Genomic DNA, 18,895 nt, shown 5'->3' on the forward strand with positions numbered 1-18,895 from the left:
ACCCATGCAAGGGACCCAACGCGGTGTCTTTACTGCCGAAGCTAAGGTAGTGGAATAAAGACCGAAAATTCTCAATAACTTGAGTGCCGTACAACGCGGAAGCATTTCTTCATGCAAACTAGAGAAGTTGATTGATTCATACCAAAACAACAGACTGCTTATATGTTTCAGAGTACTACTAACGCCATCCAGCGATGCGCGATGGAACTAACTGTAGGAGTATTAGGTTACAGCAGTTAAATTATTTTAATGTGTTTTTTCACATTTTAATTTCTAGCTCATCAGTTCTTCATTCAGTTTCAGTCAGATCTTTTTCGAAGGCAAATCCATATCTGTGTCATTGGTGTCTTCGCCTGTCAGGTTACCTTGCCTTATATGATATTAGGTAGTAAATTTTGAATTGGCATATGATGTCATTGTACTGTTATGCTATATTAACAGTATAAAATGTATAACATATCTTTTATTTATGACGTAGTGGTGATTTTCTTGAAATCACTTATTTTTATGGCAGAGACAAACTAAAAGACCATAATACGTGTGCACTTGATTGTGTGTGTGTGTGTGTGTATGTGTGTAGGCATACAACAGCATGTGCGTTTGTGAAACAACAAAGACCGTGGTCAATGAGTGAATTTCATTATAACAAAACAACTATATTTATATGCCTGTCTCAGGCTCTTTGTTGCAGACACAATTCATATAGCGTAATTCAACGAGATAATATCTTTTTGTCGCATATTCGCTGGCAACTGGACATCAGACGCGTTTTTCACCGGCATTCCATATTCCGCCCCCCATTAGTTCGGAATAATGGAGTCTGCCTGTTACGAATAAGGTTCAGTACACACTTTTATATAATTAAAATAGCAATATATTGCCATATAACTTACTGTCCTGTTCCGTCTTACGTCTGCTTAAAAGTGGAAGAGTGAGAACCTGATGCTCTATAACACAGGTTAATCCTAGTAAATAATATATGAGTTTGTTATAGGATATATGTTTCTTTTCTGAATAAAGACATTTTCATTAAAAAAAAATCATATCATGATTATCTAGTCTAAAACTCGTATTTAGTCACTCTCTGATATTTACTCTATATTTGGTAAAGAACTATTGTTATACATTGCGTATTGTATTGCGTACGATGAACCAAAAAATGCACAGCTTTTTAGTTTCAGTTTTTGCATAGTTTATATCGTTATTATTAAGGTATTTCTAATTACTTTCATGTATTGAATTGTATTAAAAATATTCTTCTCACCTTTTTTCAATAATTTATACGCTTATATTTGTTTGTTTTTATTTTTTTTATCTCGATTGTCGCGCTTAATTTTTACGTTGATAAAATTATTGTACAGAATCGTCAATATGTTTTAAAATCAGATCTGCGGCCATGTTTGGCACTGCGACATTCAATATGACGTCACGGTACTAGCCATGTTAGCTGCTACAAATTTAAAAATGCAGTTTATCACTCGAATTTGACAGCTAAATGTGGATATAATAGCTTTATCGCAACAGCATTCTACGGGGACAGAAATAATTTAAAAAGTTCGCTGCTTACATAATATATTGGTCTCATTGGAAATCGAGCAAGAGAGCTCCACTGCTAACCGCTGATTCAAGTTGTCAAAATAAAACAAAACATTTTACCCATTTATTTTATAAGCGGTTTGCAATAAAAAATGTATAAGACAAATAAAGATCTCAGAAACAAAGTATACGGGCAAATGCTACATTATTGTTAAACGGCAAAGCTGTAATAGAAAACATTCTACTGTGTATTTTTTTCATTTGTCTGCCTGATGAAAGGCCCGTGTGGTTCCTTTCTGGGTCTCGATTTCTCGAAACAATACCAAATAACACACACAAAGGTAACGGGTAAAATTCAATAGGGTGATCCCAACCCATGATTCAAATAACTTTTCCTACAGAACCCATATCCGATTTGCAAAAACAAAATTTCAACTTCCTTACATTAATCGTACAATTCGATCCCTATTCAAAATATCTTTATTTCATATAAGTAACTTGATTAGTTGATTGTCCAATTGATTACATACTACCAGAGATTGGCAACCGCACGGATTTTAACCCGGCGCTTTGTTAAGACTCAAATCGAGTTAAAACCCATTAACGCCCGAAATCGAGCGCACAAACAATTTACAACCTGAATATTTGTTGTAAATCGAGCTTTGTTCAAATTTGATGATATTATTACAAAATGTTTATTGCTTTATGAACTGGACATAGAAATAAATTGATACAAAAAATCGTTATATCGTATATACTTGAATCGATCTTCATAAAAATCGAATCGTTAACATGCATCCTTATGGCGTGTTCCCATTATGTTGCAACGTTTTATTTATCGTTGGACGACTGTCGCGTCTAGCCTGTCGTAACTGTGTCGTGGACGTTTATTTTGTCGTTGAATGACTGTCGTGTCTAGCTGTTTCCACTAGATCGTGACGACAATTATCGGTTCACGGCAGCCGCCTCGTCATTTACATGACAGAATAGTTTGAAGCTGCAGTTATCTATCGTCACATTTTTATCGTCACGTTTTATTTATCTAGCTCTTCCCATTGCCACGACAGTCTATCGTGGTAACGTCAAAAAGTCGTGAACGACAGTTAATCGTGTTGTACTATATGTGAACAACTTCATTTAAATATACAAGTCACAACACTTTAAACTGCACGACGATCTGTCGTCACGGAAGAATGGGAACGCGCCCTTGTTAGTAAGAATCCACCGGATTGCAAGGTGGGTTTGTATGGAGTTGCCTCTTCTTCGTCTAAAAGAGATTTGTTAAGTAAGTATGATATTTATTTATTTATTTATTCTCAGGTTACAAATACCCGTAAATGCACACCTCATAGACCATGCGGCGCTTACTAGTGCACTATTACGCGCCACCTACACGATTAAATGTCTCAAATCGACTACACATAACGCTATAAAGGAAGCAGTATCTTAATTAAAAGCCTATTATTTTAAAATGAAAGAAGCATGGACATTATAAAACTGAATTTTTCTCATTAGGTACATTTTACGAATTTGTACGTGCCACTATTGTGATATTAGAGTCGATATTATCTCAGCTTGAATGAATTTTTTTTCCCCGTACTAAATCGGTTCTATTGCGCGACTCGAGTGTCAGGGACACTGGCTTTATTTCAGAATTTTTTTTTTACACACGACATTAAAGCCAAAAATGTATATCGTATACTATACATGTACTATTTAGTTCAGTTGATATATAAAAAAAAATTGGTACATGTTGAATACATCGGTTTTCTTGTAAAATTTCGAGGTAAGTTTGTTTTTGTTTCCTATTGTGAACATTTTTAGTAATCGTGTTTTCACACCGTGTTATTAGTAATGCTTCGTCCATTCGCATCAATCGCTCTTCTCCTACGCGCATTTATATCCACCAATGAACGTCACAGTTTTTTAGAGTGTGAACTAAGCTTTATAGAAAGAGCTGTCTAAATGTCATTTTTATCAATTAGCTTCGGCGAAAGTCCATTTTGTTGACCGTTATTCAGAAATAACATAAAATAATGTGAATAACGTACCGCCTTACTCAAGGAGATTATTTTAATCTATTATAATAAGCATTTGAACGCATTGGAAATGAAACTTTGGAAATATTGGAATTTCTATTCGAATTGTTCTTAGACTTACGATTAAGGCCAGAAGTCAAGAAGAAGTAGTCCATTATTCATAATTCATAATTTTAGTAGCAGTAAAGCTCCATGTGAAAGAGTTCGTCCAGGATAGTACTTCCACCTTACCCATTTCTGCCGCCAAGCAGTAATGTGAGCATTACTGTGTTCCGGTTTTGAAGAGCAAGGGTGCTGGTGAAATTACGGACATATGGGTCTTGTCAACTTATACCTCAGGGTGACGGGCGCAGTAGCAGTGGCCCTCAGATCTTTGCGATTTAAAGCTCTGAGTGGCATTGCAACTATTGTGGACATGTAGCTTACCATAAGGCGCCATCACTTAGTACATAAAAAAAGCCTGATAGTACTATACGCCTGGTGTAACTTTCTATCAGGCGCACGACTTGTTCGTCCCGTCACAAGATATTATAAAAAAAACTTATTTTATTTTAAGAAACACACTTTGTATAGAAATTGACATCGCAAAATACGTACAGTTTACATATAACAGGTCAAATGTCAGGCATACACACTATTGAACGTATATTTGGACATAGTTATGCAAACTAGAACCAACCCACAATAGGCCACTTACGAGATAATTGCATTTTTGTAAATACAGTGTGAAGAAATAAATAGGTAAGTTATTTGAGACAAACAACGTGAGTTATGTGTAGCATTGAGAATGATATAGGGAAGCTATTATATTATACAGCAATAAATAGAAAAAATTATGTATCTTTTTGTTTCGTTAACGAGAACTATGTTCTAGTTTTCGTAATGAAAACGACGTCTATTTAGTATATTTAAAAAAATACATTATGAAGTTAAGCAGAATGGTTCTTTTTAGCTGTTAAAAAGTTACTTATTTAGGGTGGGCACCCTGAAGGATTTTTATTTTCTCCATTTTGGCTTGGTATATTGCCAGGATCTTTTGCGAGCGGGTAAAGGACACGTCTGGTGTTCTACCTAAATACATAACTCTATTTCACTCGAGGTGTGGGTTGGTTCTTGTTTGCATAACTATGTCCATTTGTCTATATCGAGTTCTTAGATTTTAGCGGTCTTACAAATAGGAAGTGAAACTATTTTTTCGGATCTAAATAGTATTATTTGTATTTCAAAACAAACCAACGTTTCGGGCTCATTACAGGTCCCATGGTCACGATAAACTGATATGGTTAACTCATCAACCAGTTATGTTTAATATTAATACAAACCAATCTACTGTAAACTATAGTTTGAAAAGTTATCATTATTACAGTATTCAATTACCTAATTTTAAATTACCTAGTACTTCACAAATTGTAGTGTAAGAGGTTTAATCGCTTTTGAGTTTACTTACTTATTATACAAGATGACAGGACATGAATAGGGTATGGCGTTTATGCAAATTACACCCATACCTAAGTATGCTGGCCCACACATATTCCCTGTCAAAATTCCTTGTTGTGAATTGCGTCTTAGATGATTTATATAATGTTCAAATTTGCAGTTTACTAATATGAAATGTGGTGGTTACCATAGAAAACCTCTAGCGTTTACATTATCTAGACTTGCAATTACCGTTAGCTGTTCAAGGCTACAGATTCAAATAACGTTTGTTTTTTTGACACAATTTTAAATATTAGCAACATTTTAAATTGTAATAACATTTTATGACTTTACAATGACGTCTTCAAGTATATTTCAAATCGATGGCAGCAAAAAGTAACTGGTTATCTGCAAAATCACGATTTTACAGTAGAGTATTTAGAAAGTTTATGATTTTTTGTTTATGATAATAATTAACAGGGCGAACAAATAGGTAGGTAGGTATAGGTAGTGCGCCTGGTGGTAAGCGACACGCCTGTTCATAACAGTCGCAGTGCCGCTCAGAGCTTTAAGTCGCAGAGATCTAAAGGACACTGCCTATGCGCCCGTCACCCTGAGACGTAAGTTGATAAACGTAAGTTGGTAAAAAACCTGAGAGAATAATATACCAAATGTCTGAATATCCCTTAGACATTAGCTTTTTATATTGCCTCATTGCTCAACATTTTAGCTAATCCGATCCGTTACATCGAAAATATGAAGTTTTTACTTTCAACACGCTGTACTGCAAAATCTAGATTTTGCAGATAATCGGTTACTCTTTGCTGTTGTTGCGGCTGATTTAAAATATATATGATGATGTCATTGTAAAGTCATAAAATGTTACAACACTTTAAAATGTCGTTAATATTTAAAAATGTGTCAACATAACAAACGTTATTTGAACGACACGACAGCGCATGAAAAGAGCCTCTTCGTAATGACGTGCAAATTGTGTTTCCAGTATGTCTGACGTATCTAGAATATGATGGCAGACATGTCAGCGCGGCAGAGCTACCGGGCATTATAGCTTGTCTTAAGTAATGCATTTGCATATGAAATTTTTTACTGCCTTCGTGGCCGAACGGTTACCATGCCGGACTGCCACGCAGAGGTCCTAGGTTCGATTCCCGAGCCGGGAGAAATATTTGAATGCTTTACTTTTATTTCTCTCGCGAGTTTGGGTGTAATTTGTAGTTGTCCATGTGTGAGTCCATGGCACCCGAGACACAGGGTTTCCCTGGTCCCGCATTAGGGAAACCCTGTGTCGCGGGTGCTATTTTGAGTGTGTGCGTTATAGTTATAAATTCATAGATGGCGCTACGGTAAAAATGTTGTTAAAAAAACCATAAACAAAGATCTGCAACAAGCACATAGAAAAATTCCTAAGGTCCGCTAGTTCCTTCCGTGGCTCAATTGACATAGCGTCTGCCACGGTTTGCTGTAAGGCGTTGGTTCAAATCCAGCCGGATCAAAGGAATTTTTTTAGTATTCGATCTTTGTACTAATAATTATTACAAACTAATGAAGTAATTTTACAAAAATAATTGAATATCATGGTGGTCAAACACTGTGATAATCAATAAACTTAAAAATTTCAATTATTATAGCAACATCTCCTGAGTGAAGAAAAGTTTTCAAAGAATGCATTTGCATTTTGGAAATATTCGAAATATGTGCTTACCTGTGCTGTGACTGTGCCCTTCTCTGATAAACTTATAGTGTATAATAAACTAATAGTGTACGCAAACGGACTTATCATTAGCAGCCTTGAAGAACAATACCTGCGATCAACGGCTTATTCCCAGTTGTCACCAATGGCTTTGTTCCCACTAGCGACAAATGGGAAAAAAAATCCTATATGTTACCAGGTGGTGACAAACGGGATAAAAAAGTCACAGTTGTTACCAGTGGTGATTTCCAGTGGCGACAAATGGGAAAAAAAATTCTATATGTTACCAGGTGGTGACAAACGGGATAAAAAAATATCAGTTGTTGCCAGTGGTGATTTCTACTGGCGACAAATGGGAAAAAAACCCATATGTTACCAGGTGGTGACAAACGGGATAAAAAGATCTGTTGTTGCGACTGGTGGCAAATGGAATTTAAAATATCCCAGTAGGTTGCCAGTGGTAACAAAAACCAAACGGAATAAAACATTCTAATTAATGTAAGTTTAATGCCGCCATCGAACGACATGGTAAGTACTTTATACATATTACATTATTGTATCTAACTATGTAATTTACATAATTACTGTGCTTATATTACTATTACATATTATGTTAACTATTTAACTTAATTATTTTAACCTACGTATATTTCTTCATGTAATTTATTTATTTATTAATTTAAATAGATATGGCAGCGTGTCGTACACGCCACAGTACTGTCTGTCGCGCCAAAAAACTGAACTTGCTATAGTACTATACGTGATACACACACAGCTTTAGGCTGTCTTTCCACCAGAGATGTGCGACGTAGCGAGGCGGTGTGTGAGTAAAAAATCCACCAATAGGATTACTCCATTTTCCGAGCCTCGCCTAGCGCAGTTCTACGAGCTAAGTATGTGTACATACAAAATATCGAGACATGTGTACGAGGAATGTGTGCGAGGGATGCGGGCGAGGAATGTGTGCAAAACGGTGTAGGAAACTAAAGCTACTGAAAGTACTACACTAACTGACACCGACACATCGCCACTGCTCACCCCACCACACCGTACCCCGCCCGCGCATAACTGAAAAGAGTCCGTAACGCATCCTCGCACACAAAAATATACATAATTTCGTTAAGAAAGAAGATATCCATAATATTAACCTTTCAACTCATGGTACCACGTTTTCGTTTAACTAAGGTAAACGATTCTTTTACGGGGAACTGTATACGTTTTTACAATAATAATAAATATGATTCAAAATGTATTCTATAGCATTTAAGTTTATTTGAAAAGAGCAATCCCTAGAGTTTCTTGCTCGTTCTTCTCGGAGAGGTCAGCGTAGTGAACGAGCAGTAGCTTAAAAAATGACGTTTTCAAGTGTGAAAATGTTACCTATGGAATAAATGTTTATTTATTGACTTTGACTTTGACCTGGCACAGCTTTGGTGGAAAACATCGCACCGTTTCACAGCGCCGCTACACATTCTCGCACCGTCTCGCTGCCTCACATATCTCTGGTGGAAAGGCAGCCTTGAGCATGTGCTTAGTATGAAAACTAGTGACAAACATAACATTTATACGAGGAATAAAAATAAACTGGTTGTTCTTGTCAGTCATCTTCAGATAGTCACAAAATCATTTAAGGGGTAGGCGATTCCGGATGATATTTTAATTTTGGAATTCACAAGATTTGTAATCACAGTACAGAGTACTAAAAAAAACGACCTCAAAAGTTCGTTAAAATGGTTAAATTACATTTCTTTGCGGAGTTTTATTGAAATCGGTTACCGGAAAGTGCATGAAACGGATTCATCTCCTAGTTTGTCACCCTTAGAGGCGGAATGTTTTCTTCAAATTTAAATGGAACTTCTGAGTACCCGCTTTCCATAAAAAAAAAAGAGTCGTCAAAATCGGTTCACAAATCCCGGGGTTATACATATAAAAAAAACAGTCGAAATGAGAACCTCCTCCAACCATTACAACAGCATCATAAAATGGTTGCAGGCAGATTTGATTGTCCATTTCTGAAGTTCTGAGTTGGGAAAATCAAGTCTGTTTTTATATATATTAAATAAATATCATGTTTATGTGGTGTCATTGTGTTCTGTATAGGTACTAACCTATTGTAAGTGAAAATGTTACTTACAAATTATATGTGTCTATGCCTGAAATTAATAATTCTTTTCTGTTTTATTATCCCACCTGAGGACTTCTTATTATCCCAGCTGTGACGGTACCGGTGTCATATGTATGTTCATATTATATGGTACGTTCGGGGCGTAATTTTCGTAATGTGATCGTAATGGATTCAGGGGATTATTTTTGTTCCGTGTTTTGTATGTTTTCATTTCATCTATTTTTCATTTGGGTATGTTTTATTCATCTAGTTAATGATTTTATATTAAGTGTTCATTTCACATTTTAAAATAATATTGTGAATAGGTTATACGAATGAAATGTCTTTTACTGTACGTAAAACTACAGTGTGTAGATAAACTTACTATTTGTACGTGTTGTACAAATAGTAAGTTTATCTACACACAAATCATAAACCCTCTGAGATGTTTTCAAAAACCGCAAATTACGACCAGCTTAAACATCAACTGTTTTGTTAGAACAAATTTCTTATCTATGAAAATGTTATTATTGAATAATAATAACATTGAATCATTGACTTACAATTATATGGACGTCGGGTCCGCGCTAAAAAGTGTCCGCACTTGTAAGGCGCTAAAATCGTATACAGAGCGCGACAGTCTTCATTTGTTCTACTGACAGCGCGATACTGCGATGAGATTACAATTTAAATTTCGAATAGGTTGACTTGGGACTTTTTTTAGACCCGTCGTCCATTTATTTGTAAGTCAATGCATTGAATTCGATTTTAATAATACATTCAAATTTCGAACATCTCTGAAAAACAAAACAATTTGATTCGATCTCAATTCTAATATCAGTCGAGATGAAGTTTTATTCGGATGAAATGTCAATAGCAAACAATTTTGACAAATTTCTCACGTTACTTGATATCGAATGATATGATAGTTGGGGCCGACTCTGGCTTGTCTATGAATTAAATAAAAACTACGGCTGGGTGATACGCGTGACAAAAGTTTTATTTGCCACCATTTCGCCAGTCGTAACATGCGGTTCCTGAACACATCATAGAGAGCTTATAATAATATGTGTACAGATAAAGCAGTGTATGATTGGTCGAGAGTAAAAATAGACACGTGAGCGGGAATTATTGTCATTGGTTGTGTTGTTACCGCGATGAAGTATGTTTGGATGAGAGCAAAATACACACGGGAGCGGGAATAATTCGTATTGGATCTCAATGAAAAAAAAACCCACACTACCTGTTCTAGTCGGTTTGGGGTTTAGAAGAAGACTCAAGAAAAATAAAACTCATTCCGTTGCAAAAAAAGATTAAATGAAAAAAAAGTAACGATTTAATTACCTCTCTTGAAAATTTTATAAGTTCCCTTGTTATATGTATTGTTTAATCGTATAATTTTTGCTGGTAAAATTGAAATAGTAATTGTTTCGTGGTATAAGTATCGTTTCTTGGTATATGCTGTAGTAATTACCTATTATGTTTAATAAAATATTATTTATCCACTAATAGTCGGATTTCTTCCAGAATTATACTTAATTAGGCATTAAAACACTATTATGTGCAACAATCAATAAACAAACGGGCATTATTGCTATATAGAACTCTCTTCCAGGCAGACATTTATGTATCGTCGGTTTAAAGATAAAAACTCACTAAAGAGCTGATTATAATGAAGGACATTACGTACTTACTAAATTTTTCTGTCGTAGATGTTGTTCCTAATGAAATAAAAAAGAAAAAACTTCGTTTTGAGTAAGATGGAAATTAGTGAGTTTTTATCTTTTAACCGACTATATAATATTTGTATGCATTTTATATATGTATGTATATATAGATTGTTTGTATACAGATGTAGTTAGTAATGTATTAATTGTGTATGTTATACGTATATTGTATGTATATTTATATTGTGTGTAAATAACGAACCATAATTATTTATAGAGTTATTTATTTAAAATTATTTATTTAATCCAATCTGTTTTTATTTGTCGTGTTATGCAACCTTGTTATTTATTCTGAATTCAGCTCTCCGGTTGACTCGTAGAGAATGCCTAATGATATTAAGTCCGCCAATTGTACTATTATGTGTGCAACAAAGTTTAAATAAACAAACAAAAATATGCAAACAGGGTGCAATCAAAGAGTGTACTGCACACACATAAATACACTACATTAAAAGTACTAACAAAAAAATGTGAATATAACAGTAACTATTAATAATAAATACGCAAATCATTTTGAATGAAAAAAAATAATAATATAAGTAACATATCAATGTTATATCTAAAAATACAGGATTAAATTAATAGTTAATTAATTAACAGTTATTTCAAGTTAAAAGGGATCGTATTTCGATGCCATTTACAACATTTTATTTATTTATTCTCTTGTAGGTACGTCATAATAATCACTTGATAAAACTGAATTCAAGAAATTGATAGCATACGTTTGGTTGAACTGATGTCACAGAACTAATATTCATTTTTTTTACATTAAAGACTTCTTTGTATACCTACTGATTATTTTACAAAACCATTTTAACTAGTGTGTAGTGTTAGTAAGGTCTTTATTTATTTATTCATTTGGAACACCAACTGATTACACAGAAAAAATAAGACTAAAATACAACATTTGGCAAGACACAGTTCTTATGTGTAAGCCAATTACAGGTATCCGCATCACTCAATATATACCCAGATACAAAAATAATAATAAAATAAAAACAACTTTAAATATAAATAATCCAGTTATTCATTAATGTACTAAAATTTAAGGTAAATAATTGATTATAAGATCTGGCGGGGAAAGGTTGAAATATTCTAAACTTGTTTTTGTTTATCATATTTTAACAATTATTATGCCATATTTAATATTTACGATGTGTTTGCCGAAAACGTACAAACTGTGCTAAAGCGAATATCACACTGCTCTGCGTCACGCAATGGTGTACGGAGCATTTTATAACGTTGTACCGAAGTATCACAGTTTGTATAGAAAACACGTGCCGTAAAACACACGCATAACGTAAAGCGCACTCCGGGGCGTGGTGAGGGGTTGTGTCATAATCGCCTAACCTTTCTCTTTACTCAAAATATGGGTTAAGAGGAAGTTTTTGTAGCAGTAGAGTACCTTGTGAAAAAGTTCGTCCAGGGAAGTACAGCCACCTTACCTATGTCTGCCGCCAAGCAGTAATGTCAGCATCACTGTGTTCCGGTTTTGAAGAGTAAGTGTACTGGTGAAATTACAGACACATGGGACTTGTCAATTGTGTCTCAGGGTGACAGGCGTAGAGGCAGTGCCGATACTTGCGGTTTAAAGCTCTGAGTGGCACTACAACTGACACACGACTTGTTCGTCCCGTCACTTGGTGTTATAAAAAAACAGTACATCGTATTTCGTATAAAGGTAAAGTATTCCTCGTGTTCCCAAGATTTTACAACCGGCAAATTGTTTTTTCCACCTTTTGAATTTGGAGTATCGTGTTAATCTCTTTAAAATCGTTTAAACTAATTTATTTATCTGTTTTATAGACTAGAGACTCTTTAGATTGTCAGTTTGACTGCCACGCGGAGATCCGGGTTCGATTCCCAGGCCGAGAGAAATTCGCATGGCCCACGTTTATATCATGAGTTTGGGTGTAATTTGTGGTGTCATATAAGGAGGTCAAGGAGGAGCTGGCTTATAGGAGAGATGATTAAGTTTTATGAAGACGATATATAAAGGAAAAAAAAAACGCCTTTGTAACCTTTCGTAACCATGTAAACCTACCCTCTTCTCAAGCCGTCAACCCCATGTCGACCATACGGCCAGACGGTAAACAATGTCACTTGCATTGTCACCTTCCAACAAATTGCTGACGCTTCTGAAAACATTCTATTATCGATAACATCACGACACCTCACTTGTTATACCAATGTATTTCACATTACTCCGCATGTTTGAAATGTTTGCTATACATCGACGCGCACGCAAGAAAAATTGGAATTTGAAAAAGTGTTGGCGGGGCTATCTACTGTTCATATGGTGGTCCTGTTGCGAAAGATATTTAAGTAGAGATGTTTATTAGTAGCAGGGAAATAGATGGTGTAAGATAGGAAAGCTTAGGGTGCATATTTGAACGATTGTGATGAAAGTGATTCTGCGACAAAGCCAATGCAGATTGGGTTTACCGTGAATATGTTAGGTGCTTTCACTCAAAAAGGATTTTGTCGTATTTTCTATGCAGTTGTCTCGAGATTTTATATTGATTGGCGACAGTATTAAGGCGAAAAACTGGTTGCGTAAAAACTACGTTCGTAAGGAAGTATGTACATACATTAGGAGAATTCACATATTATGTTAGGTTTAAGTTTTCATCTTTGAAGGCTCTCATTTCCTTCTCTCACAAGCTCTCATTGTAAAGATTTCAATGCATAAATTATATATGTTAGACATAATTTATGAGAAAATTAGGACTTCAAAATGTAAATATTACATGTATATTAACTGAAATAAAATACAATATAATCCACAAAGGGTTCAAGATAAATCCTTATGTGTTCTTAAAATCCAACATCATCCTTTACAAATTACCCTTTTCAAATACAAGTGGGTCTGTAAACGACGCCAATTACAAAGGTCCTCTTTAGTATTCTGGATTTGAAGGACTTTTTACATATTCTTTGTCCTCTGTTGGGTTAAACGTTTTATAAACTCTTGGTATTAGAAGTTTACGTAATTTTCCTCGTCGTTATGTATAGTCTACATTGCTGAACGGATGTGAAAAATAGTCATCTATTAAAGAAATAGACCTGCAAACGCGTCCATGTATTTGAAATGTGGGCGTTGCGTAGATTGTTCAAATTTTCATGGACTATTTTTTGTATAAAGAAAGATTTTAGAAAGTGATAAATATAAACTTGAATGGATGTGAAACGAACATTCTCTGTTAGGTCTCTTGGGAATTCTTTTGGTTCAAAGGATTTTCATCTTTGAATGTGGCCGAATTGGGAATTCTTACGAAATCGTAAGGGTGACAAGAAGGCAAGATCGCAGGAAAAGGAGAACTAGGACAACGGAGAAGGAAATTGTTCGATGATATCAAGGAGTAGACAGGCCTTCGCTACTCATAATTAATAATCTCAGTACATAGTTCTAAAAGAACCGACCTCAAAAGCCATTCATCCCCTAGTTTGCCACCCCGTAGAGGTGGAATATTTTTTTCAAATTTAAACGGGACTACCGTATCCTCTTTCCAACAAAAAAAGAATCATCAAAATCGATTCACAAATGCTATATTGCAAATGCTATAGTTATCGTGTAACATATTTATAAAAAAAATACAGTCCAATTGAGAACTTCCTCCTTCTTTTTGAAGGTTTAAATATGGCCGCTCAAGACTGTGAGAGCTTCTGTTTTCTGTCTTCCAAACTTTAACTGTTTATATTAAATGAACTTAAGCTTACTTAATTGCACCTTAAAGACATTCGTGTGATATTGTCGGAAGTACCGACGCAAGCGAGGAATTCCATTCCTTGAACTTGAAAAAAACATTTCATGATAAGGATTAAGTCTCGTCTCTCTTCTGATCACCGCTGTCTACAAAAATTGGCTTGCGTAACGTGAGTTGCTGAATGATTATTTGATTTCGTATGTGACTCATTGATTACATTAAATGATGACGTTAAAGATGATTTGAGACTGGCGTAGTTCCCAGATCGTGGAAGCTTGCATATGTGCAACCAGTGCCTAAAAAAGGAAGCAGAGCTGACCTTGTCAATTATAGACCTATCTCAGTCACTTCCATACTCTGCAAGACTATGGAGCGTGTACTTAACAACCGTCTCCTGTCGTACCTTGAAGACAACGATCTCCCCAGTGATCGCCAATACGGATTCGGAAGAGGGCGATCAACTGGGGATCTTCTTGTGTATGCCTCTCACTTATGGAGCGAGACTACAGAAGAGCATGGCGAAGCCATTGCAGTGTCTTTAGATATTTCTAAAGCCTTTGACAGGGTCTGGCACGCAAGCCTTTTAAGCAAGCTTCCCTCTTATGAGCTTTTGGAATTAGTAGAGGCGAAGCTGCAGAGCCTTGAACACTGCCGTAGAGTTGCCAGCTTATCGGTATTCTACAAGATATATCACGGAGAGCGTGCGATGGAATTGCATAATTTGATTCTGCCTTCCCCTTTCCATCATTGGGAAACTAGATGTGGGCGGGGGTTCCACCCCTATGTTGTGGATATTCCCCGGATTCACACGAAGTGTTTCGCTTCCACATTTATATGGCGAACGGCTATGGAGTGGAATTCCCTGCCTGCAGACTTGTTCCCCGAACGCTATTACTTGGACCTTTTCAAGGCGAGAGTTAATAGGCATTATTTAGGTGTGCATGCTACATCCTCGACCTCATCGTCACTTTCCATCAGGTGAGATGGAGGTCAAATGTGCACATTATTTATATAAAAAAATACTGAGTTTTACATAAATACGGCTTCCATTTTGTGTTGTGACTAACGTTTATTCCCAGTTGTTCCATGCACTCAGATCCACGTGGAACAAATGTAACTCAAAATTTACTTTACATTGAACTTTACCCACACATTGATCTAGTGGTAGGTAGGGCGCGGAGCAGGTAGCCCCGGGTATATGACACTGGAATTTACATTAAATGCATGAACAGGCGTTCACTAGGATCACCGGTCGCAGCGTGTCTTGGTGAAACTAAAAGCTGCTGCAATTGAACATGGCTCTATTAATACTATGTTTAAATAATGTAATATATTGCAGTACGTTGAGGCATTCTTATTTACAAATTATAGGTTAAGCAAGTTTACGAAAATTAAGGCAGTCTATGAATGAACATTTTTAATTTAGTAGCAGTAGAACTCCCTTGTGAAAGAGTTCGTCCAGCCTGGTGCTGCCACTTTACCTATTTCTGCCGCCAAGCTATAATGTCTGCATTACTGTGTTCCAGTTTTGAAAGGTAAGGGTGCTGGTGAAATTACAGGCACATGGGTCTTGTGAATTTAATACGTCTCAGGGTGTCGGGCGCAGTGCAGTGCCCCTCAGACCTTTATGATTTAAAGCTCTGAATGGCACTGCAATTGTTAGGGACAGACGTGTCGCTTACCACCAGACATACGCCTTGTTCGTCCCGTCGTTTAGTACTATAAAAAAAATACAACATAAAATGGAATTCTTTCCACTCATGAAGCTGTAAAAGAATGTAATCTTCCAATACAATTAAAATGACATCTGATTCATGTGTAGAAGTGCAATACTAAATAAAAGAACTCGCTTAAGTCTGGGGTACGTATGAAAGAACTTAAAATTACTAGGTATATCTTTATATTCTTTACTAGAAGGAAGGAGCCGAAAAAAATGGATTTTTGTTGGTTGTACATCACGGGTATATTGTATGCTATAATTAATGTTTAGTTCAACCCACCAGTTCCTGCATGGTGGAGAATATCACGAACATTTGAACATAGGTACGTTTGCATAGGAACATTTCAATAAATGACCATCTTTTTGAAGTACTTTTGCATTTTATATAAATTTAAAAAAGTTCCGTTATAGAAAGTATAGCGCGTGTAGGCGTAATTTATACAGATGATATTTCAACCACGTCACTTAACGTATGAGAATTATTCCAAACCAGAAGAAGTAATAAAAAGGGGATTAATTTTAGTAGTATTCGGAAACAGACGTGAGAAGAGATTGTGTAATTATCCGCGAAACCATGTTAGTTACAGTTTGGCACTAGCGGTCAAATAAAAGGGCTCCTTTTACTGCTGCACAACGTAATGGTTGTGGCGGGAAAGAGTTTTTAGTGCGTAGTGTCACTTCCAGCGAACTTGAGACTGATGAACTGATTCAAATTGTCTTTGACTGCTTGTTAACCAGTTCATGGCGTTTACTGTAACATTAAATATCGTAATATGATAGTACGGGGTACCTCGTTTCTTATATGGATCTTAACAAACCAATTACGTGATTTACCGTGCAATTTCCAAGTGCTTTCTGTGTAATTGCCACCGTCAGCGCCAGCACCAATTTTATTATGATAAATAATCGTATAAATTTTTACAGTACTATTTACTAAACTCTAAGCTTCGTAGGTATTCTGGTTTGGCGGTTGTTGGTTTTTCTTGCAGCGTCTGTATTTCATAGCACTTACAATTCGAATGTCATTAAAGTACGATTGAATAGGTATGTTCTGGACGAGCACTATTTTTCGAGATCTATTTTTGCTCCAATTCTACTTCTTCTATTGGTCAAAATAAAATCCAATTAAAGGTAAAAAAAGAAGAAAATTGGAATGAAAATATCTCATAACGATAGAATATCTCGTACATAGAGGTATGAGTAGGTGTGTGTAATACTTTCTTTTACTTCTATCTTTCCTCAAGATTTAAGAAAGCAAAATTGTTATATAGGTCGGAATCAAGTGAAGACTGTAGCTGATGGTTTTTACAGAGCCTGTCAGTATAGGGGTGACATTTTGTAATTAAGAAAAAATCCTTCTTTAATAAAGAGAAGAAAAAAAAGCAATATTTACAGGTTACATCTGTTTGCATAGAATTAAAATGACTCAGACGTTTGGACTTTGGACAACGGTACTGAAGAAGGAGTTCCAATTACTAGAGTTTCTTTTAGTTTATCGTAGTAGGCGCAGGTCAAAACCAATACGCACTGCAACTTCTATGGACAGACATAGAAGTTGCAGTGCCCGTCAGAACTTCTAATCGCAAAGACTTGTGGGGTACTGCCACTGCGGCCTTCATCCTGGGACATAACCTGACTAGTCCCATGTGTCTGTAATTTCACCAGCACCCTTACCATTCAAAGCCGAAACGTAGTAGTGGTTATTGTTTGGCGGCAGAAATAAATAAGTTGGCAGTACTTCCCTGGAGGAACTTTATCACAAGCTCTGCTGCTACTATATTCGCATATAATTTGATTACAGCTGCTTTATTTACATTGCTAAACGCTGTAACTGCATCCCCGCCTAAAGTTGCGGTGACACGGAAAACCCTAGTAATTTACTGTTGGCGTAGTTTGTTGCGCCTAAGGAAACACTTTATTATGGCGACGGGAACGTGTGGTTCCCGGAAAATGCCAGCTGCGAGTTTATGTACAACTTGTTTATTCCTACGGGGACTTATTAGGTCTTGTTAGGTATACAGTTGCTAGATATGATTTAGTTTCGTGGAAAACTTTTAACTAGTTGGGTGTTGGGAGTTAGGAAGATTCGTTTTGTGACATGTTGCTAACAAAGTGTGTACAAGTTTGACGTCACACTTTTACGGCATTTTGATGATAAGCAATTTAAGTGTAACGTTTAAAATAAATGACTAAAATGACGACGTAGATATATTTCGTTTAGCAATATAACACCCACGGTGTAGGTATAAAAACCAATGTACGAACAACGGCACATCAGAGTACACATTTTTGTTCGAAAATCGCCTCCAGTGCAACGGAACAAGATACGTCAATGTGTAGCTTGATGTGCTGGCGTGGTACATAAAAAATAAGTATGATTTGGCTGTTTAATTTAAGGCCCCCTGATTTCGTCACAGCAGGTTTTTTATGAATCCAAGTGACGGAACGAACAAGTCGTGCGCCTGATGATAAGTGACACTCCTGTCCATAACAGTTGCAGTGTCACTTAAAGTTTCAAGTTACAAAGATCTGAGGGGCACTACCACTGCGCCCGTCACCCTGAGACATAAGTCCTAAAGTCCCATGGGCCTGTAGATTCATCAGCACCACAAACCGGAATGCAGTTTCGTCATTTCGTCACCGCAGGTTTTTTTATGATACTAAGTGACGGGACGAACAAATCGTGCGCCTGATGGTAAGCGACACTCCTGTCCAAAACAGTTGCAGTGTCACTTAAAGCTTCAAATTACAAAGATCTGAGGGGCACTGCCACTGCGCCCGTCACCCTGAGACATAAGTCCTAAAGTCCCATGGGCCTGTAGATTCATCAGCACTACAAACCAAACACACACAAAAACACAAAAGTTGCGGTGCTGCTCAGTAAATAGTCACCAAGTTCAAGTAGCTTGAAGACTAAGTACACTTTTCCCAAGTG

The sequence above is a fragment of the Hyposmocoma kahamanoa genome, unplaced genomic scaffold (genome assembly GCF_003589595.1).
Source record: "Hyposmocoma kahamanoa isolate Upper Pololo Valley unplaced genomic scaffold, ASM358959v1 161, whole genome shotgun sequence".
Taxonomy (NCBI): domain Eukaryota; kingdom Metazoa; phylum Arthropoda; class Insecta; order Lepidoptera; family Cosmopterigidae; genus Hyposmocoma; species Hyposmocoma kahamanoa.